At 38.2% G+C, this 6,365-nt stretch overlaps 1 non-coding gene across 1 annotated transcript; it reads left to right on the top strand.

The window, feature by feature from the left end:
• Window positions 1-563: 563 nt before the first annotated feature.
• On the top strand, window positions 564-670 carry LOC141634948 (small nucleolar RNA R71). Its single transcript, XR_012539662.1, has one exon. It is a non-coding gene; the product is annotated as a small nucleolar RNA R71 (small nucleolar RNA).
• Window positions 671-6,365: the final 5,695 nt, after the last annotated feature.

The following is a 6,365-nucleotide window of genomic DNA, read 5'->3' as shown; positions in this document are numbered from 1 at the left end:
GATTTTGGTTTCTCATGGGAGGTGGGGTGTATGTTGTTTGAGGGTTTTGAACATTTTGGCTTTTGTATGAGAGATTTGGATGGAATTTGGTGTTTTCATTGTAATAGTTGGAATAAGGGGTACCACTCTTGTATGCTTGGAAAGCATTCACTTGTTCATTTGTTCCCCTACATTCACTTGGGTCATGTCCCAAAGTTCCACAATTCTCACATATCCCACTTGGGATTGATGAAGATGCCGTCATGGCATTAACATGATGCTTTGGTGATTTTGAGGCTTCTTCAAGTCTAGCCATAGCTTTTTCAAACTTCAAATTGATGGTATCGATGTGAGCACTAAGTTCAGCACCCAATTGAGTAATGGAGTCCACTTCATGCTTTCCTCCTCTAGTAGCCTTGCGAGGTCTACTATATTGTGAGTTATGGACCGCCATTTCCTCAATTTTGTTCCAAGTTTGATTATCATCAACTTCAGTGAACATTCCATTTGATCCCATGTTGAGAATGTTCCTTGAATCTTCATATAGACCGTTCCAAAATTGTTGTACCAAGAACCACTCGCTAAGTCCATGGTGAGGACATGAGCGACAAATTCCTTTGAACCGCTCCCAAGCTTCATACAAAGATTCTTCATCCCTTTGCTTAAAACCCGTAATTTGAGCTCTTATCATGTTAGTCTTTTCCGGTGGGTAGAATTTTTTGTAGAAAGCTAGAGCCAACTGCTTCCAAGAATCAATTCCGAGAGTGGCCTTATCAAGGCCCTTCAACCATTGTTTCGCGGTGCCAATTAGAGAAAAAGGAAATAAGACCCATCGAATTTGGTCTTGAGTTACACCGGTTTGAGAAATCGCATCACAATAGTCATAAAAGGTCTCCATATGAGAATGAGGGTCTTCACTAGGCATCCCCCCAAATTGGCTCCTTTCGACTAATTGGATAAATGCGGATTTAGCAATGAAATTTCCGGTCAAATGTTGTGGTGTGGGAGTACCATTGGGTAGGTTCTCCTCGGTGGGTACGGAATGTGATGAAAACTTAGGCATTGTGGGTTGATTTTGTGTTGTATTTTGTGTTGGGTTCTCCTCACCTTCTCTTGTAAAAGGGTTGATGAACTCAATTGTTGGTTGAATATCTAAAACCTCACTAATACCTCTCAAATTTCTCCTAGCAAGTCTTCTATTGGTTGTCAAAGTTCTTTCAATTTCACGATCAAAAGGTAACAAATCACCTTGTGATCTTCTAGACGTGCAATATATCAAACAACTCGAAAACAATTAGAACGAACCTTGAGGAGTTTTACTTCCTCAAGGCAAAGAAAGACACAACTAATAACAATATAAGAAAATCTAAATCAAGATAATACCGTCCCCGGCAACGGCGCCATTTTTTGGTCGGGACTAAATCTTTTCGGTAACTTGTCGTTAGGAGCACCTAGACCAAAACACAATTTATAGCTTCACAAACAACTCTATAATTAGTAAAGAGGCAAGTAAAGGTCGGATCCCAAGGGACGGGAATTGAAATGAGATTTCTATTGAGACTAGTGGTGTCTTAGGGATGTCACAATTTGGGTTGATGTAGAAGGTCACTAAACTTAATAACAATGAAAGTAAATAAGCAAGATGAATTGAAAGGGTTGTAAACAATTGATAAAAAGCACTAGGGTATTATGGGGTCATAGGGGATTCATGGGAATTGATCATACAAACATGTTCTCAAATTATAAGCAAGCAATTATTGTTGTGATGGATTGAGTTGGGTTATATCTTACAATCCTAGGAAAGTTTGGGTCCCGGAGCCGAATCGATTAGATTGTACAACACCTACAAGTCGACTTAGTCTTTCCTACTCAACAACATGCATGGTCTAATGAGACTCGAGTTGGTTTATTTCTTACAAGTCTCATTGAAAAGGTAGGTGATGGGTAAAAAATGCAAGGATTCATAGGCTCGCATTTCATCAAACATAATATGTGCATGAGTTGAGATCAAAACAAGCAAGCAAATAAACAATGAACGCATTTTAATTTAAGCATGAATCATTCCCCATGTTGGTTTCCCCTAATTACCCATTAACCCTAGCTATGGAACTACTCACTCATTATCATGTTGAACATGCTAGCAAGGTTGTCAATCATACCAACAAAGTGAAACATGATGAACAAATGAAAGTAATTAGCAATAATTAAAAAGGGATTAAGAGAATTATACCTACTAGTGATTCCAATAATAAAGCAAAGAATAATAGAAGTACTTGATGCTTGATTGAGAGGTTGTCAATCTCCCAATTATAACCCAAATAATCTTCAATTACCCAAAATAAAGGATGAACAAAAGAGAGATTAAGGAAATAAAACTTGTATTAAAACTTGATTAATTGTTGATTACAAAACTAAAGAGAGATTTGATTGATATTAACTACTCTAAGAATTGATAAGAACATACTCTTCTAATTAGACTAATGGGGTATTTATAGTGGAAATTAGGTGGATGCATTAGGGTTAACTAAGGGCTTAAATGACGATTAAGTCCCTACTTAAGGAAACGCCGGTATTTTCTGAAGGATGGGCATCTTTCTTGAAGCTTGAAGAAACGAATTTGTGCTGTCTTGGAATCCGTGCGTCTTAGGCTCTGGACGGCCGGATTCGTGAGTCTCTGCCCGGGCGTCTTTAGGAGAAGACGGGCGTCTTCTGGTAGCTGCTGCCCGGGCGTCTTGTATGGAAGACGCACGGATTGTGGTGCTGGGGACGGGCGTCTTCAGGACAATCCGCACGGATTGCTGCTCAGCCTTGTTTCTTCTTCTTTTCTTTCCTTTTCTTCATAAAATCTTTGGGGATTTCCTTGGGGATGCAAGGATCTTTCCTCATCATTGCCCAACTACTATAATATGTACAAAGGCCTTCTAATCTTGTCTCTCCTTGATGCTTGGTCATTGGATTCAATCAATTTAGTCTCATTTTGCCATGAAAATGCAAGGTTTGCACTCCTTTCCTACCAAGGACACAAAACCTCAAAGAATATGCAAAACAAAGAACTAAAGACAATAAATGACCCAAATATGCACTAAAAAGCATGGGAACAAGGCTAATTCGGGGACTAAATATGCTCTAATTATGGTCACATCATTAGGACCATGTGGTGTTAGTGGTGATGTTTGGTTATGAAAGTGGCGGTTTTGGTGGTGACGGGTTGATGATCGGGTATTTTTTGCATGGGTTTGATTCATGATGATGGTGATAGTTGAAAAAGGAGGTGATGGTGATGGTTTGTGTAAAGAAGGAGATTTGTGATGATGGTAAAATTTTGAGAGGATAAATAAGTATGCAAGTGGGGGTGTTTGGACGGGTTACACGCAAGGAAGGGGTAGATATAGGTGTAGTCTAGGTCTAGGTTTAACAAGTGGAAGGCAATTATGGTAAGTGTTAATTAGGAATAGGAATTATGGTAGGTATAGGAATTTAAGTGATAGATTTAATATGGTAAAAGATAAAAATTAAGAAAGTTGAATGTGTGTAGGAAGTGTGAGCCGTGTACAACGAATAGCAATATAGGAAGGATTCTTTGTGATTTGGAAAGATAAAAGATTTGGTGTGTTTTATTTATTGTGATAAAGAATAAGTTTGTATAACAATTAAATTCCAAATTACAAATAGAAATTTATGATAAAAATATTTCTACAAACGAAATTATCCATGCAACGTAATATACGGACACAGTCACACAATCTTAACTTAACTATTCAGTCATAAGAAGATTGAACATATACAGAAACTTAGGTACCACCGATTAAACCAATTTCCAACCGTAAAGTCTCAAATCGTTCTCTAGCTAATGATTTTGTCAAAATGTCTGCCCATTGTTTTTCAGTACTACAAAATTCAAGTTTTATATTTCCCTTCTCAACATGGTCTCGAATAAAATGGTGTCTTATTTAAATGTGTTTGGTGCGTGAATGTTGTGCGGGATTTTTAGAAATTATAATTGCACTTGTATTATCACATAAAATAGGAATACATCCTACGTCAACACCATAATACCGTAATTGTTGCTTAAGCCATAAAAGTTGAGTACATACCGATCCTCCCGCAAAGAATATATTCGGCTTTCACAGCGGATTGAGAGAGCAACCGAATTTTGTTTCTTCGAACCCCACGTGATGATACACGGTCCGACAAAGGTGGCGACACCCGACGTGCTTTTTCTGTCTAGAGAACATCCTGCGTAGTCGGCATCAGAATAACCGACTAGATCAAAATTGCACTCCATTGGATACCATAGATATAAGTTGGCCGTTCCAATCAAGTATCGTAAAATTCGTTTTACGGCCGTCATATGCGATTCTTTGGGAGATGATTGATATCTCGCATAAACGCATACGCTAAACATAATATCGGGTCTACTTGCGGTCAAATATAACAATGACCCAATCATTCCACGGTAAGTAGTTTCATCAACTGATTTACCGTCTTCATCCAATGTCAATTTCTTGTTCTCGACCATTGGAGTAGGCATAGCATGTGAATTTTCCATTCCAAATTTCCGAATCAACTCCTTGATATATTTCTGTTGATGAATTTTAATGCCTTCATCGGTTTGTTGTATTTGTAGACCTAGGAAGAATTTCAATTCTCCCATCATACTCATTTCGAACTCGGAGGTCATCAACTCAGAAAAATATTTGCATAGGCTTCGGTTGGTCGATCCAAAGATAATATCATTGACGTATATTTGAACAACCAAAAGGTCAGAACCCTCAGTTTTTAGAAATAGGGTTTTGTCGACGGATCCTCTACTGAATCCACTCTCAAGTAGAAACTTAGATAATCGATCGTACCATGCCCTAGGTGCTTGCTTTAATCCGTATAGGGCTTTATCTAATTTGAAAACGTGATCCTGAAATTTGATATTCTTAAAACCGGGAGGTTGTTCAACAAAGACTTCTTCTTGTAAATATCCATTTAAGAATGTTGTCTTTACGTCCATCTGGAAGAGCTTCATCCCTTTGTGTGCAGCGAAGGCTATTAGAAGTCTAATAGCTTCAAGACGAGCGACAGGTGCGAAGGTCTCGTCATAATCTATTCCTTCTTGTTGATTATACCCTTGGACCACCAATCTTGCTTTGTTTCTGACAATGACTCCGGCATCATCTAATTTGTTCCTAAAGACCCACCTTGTTCCAATGACTGAACGATCTTTTGGTCTAGAAACTAAATGCCAAACCCTGTTTCTTTCGAACTGTTGTAGCTCTTCTTGCATAGCTATAATCCAATCAGATTCAGCAAGAGCTTCATTGATATTCTTTGGTTCGATCATAGATAGGAAGGAGTAGAAAGAGCAAAAGTTGTTTAAGGAACGTCTTGTCTGAACACCCTTCTTAATATTCCCTAGAATATTGTCCATGGGGTGTGAGCTCTCGTATTTCCATTTTGTTGAGGTGCTTGGTTCTTCATCGTTATTTGAGCTTGTCCCAACTTCATCCGGATCGGAATTTGAGGAAGTTCCCCCTGAATCCAATCCGGGTGCTGTATTTGAGCCGATTATAACCTTGGACACTACACCTTGATTTGGATTCGATGTTATAGTAACATTATCTATAACATTGGTTTGGGAGTTCTTGTCTTTAGTCGATGTTATAGTATAATCAACTATAACTTTTTTTTTCTCCTTTTTATCTTTTGCAGAACGATCAAGTTCATCATTCGTTCCCTCAATCTCATTGTCCTCTAATTCCAATTCCGGGGGATCGTCTCTTGAAAGACGAATGTCGGGTTCATCTAAGTCTTCTTCCTCATCCTGTAAAGGCTTATCAAACACGTTATCTTCATCAAAAATAACGTGAACACTTTCTTCAATACAGAGAGTTCTTTTATTAAAGACTTTGTAAGCCTTGCTTTGATCTGAATATTCTATGAAAATCGCCTCATCACTCCTAGGGTCGAACTTACTTAACCGGTTTTTACCGTTATTGTGTACAAAACATTTACTCCCAAAACAGCGAAGATGGGAGATATTAGGTTTTCGACCTCTAAGGAGTTCATAGGGGGTTTTCTTAAGAATAGGTCGGATCATAGCACGATTATGGATGTAATAAGAAGTACTAATGGCTTCAGCCCAAAAGTTACGAGGTAAACCACTACACAAAAGCATTGTACGTGCCATATCTTCTAAAGTTCTATTCATACGTTCAACAACACCGTTTTGTTGAGGAGTTCTTGGTGCAGAAAAATTGTGCCCTACACCATTAACTCTACAATATTCTATAAAAGTTTGATTGTCAAATTCGGTGCAATGATCCGTACGAATAGATACTAGATTAGTCTTATATTTATTTTGAACCCGTTTCATAAGACAATCGAATTCATCAAAT

This window comes from Silene latifolia, chromosome Y (genome assembly GCF_048544455.1).
Source record: "Silene latifolia isolate original U9 population chromosome Y, ASM4854445v1, whole genome shotgun sequence".
Lineage (NCBI taxonomy): Eukaryota > Viridiplantae > Streptophyta > Magnoliopsida > Caryophyllales > Caryophyllaceae > Silene > Silene latifolia.
Note: the sequence above shows the minus strand (reverse complement) of the source record. Positions and strands in the feature narration are given on the sequence as shown.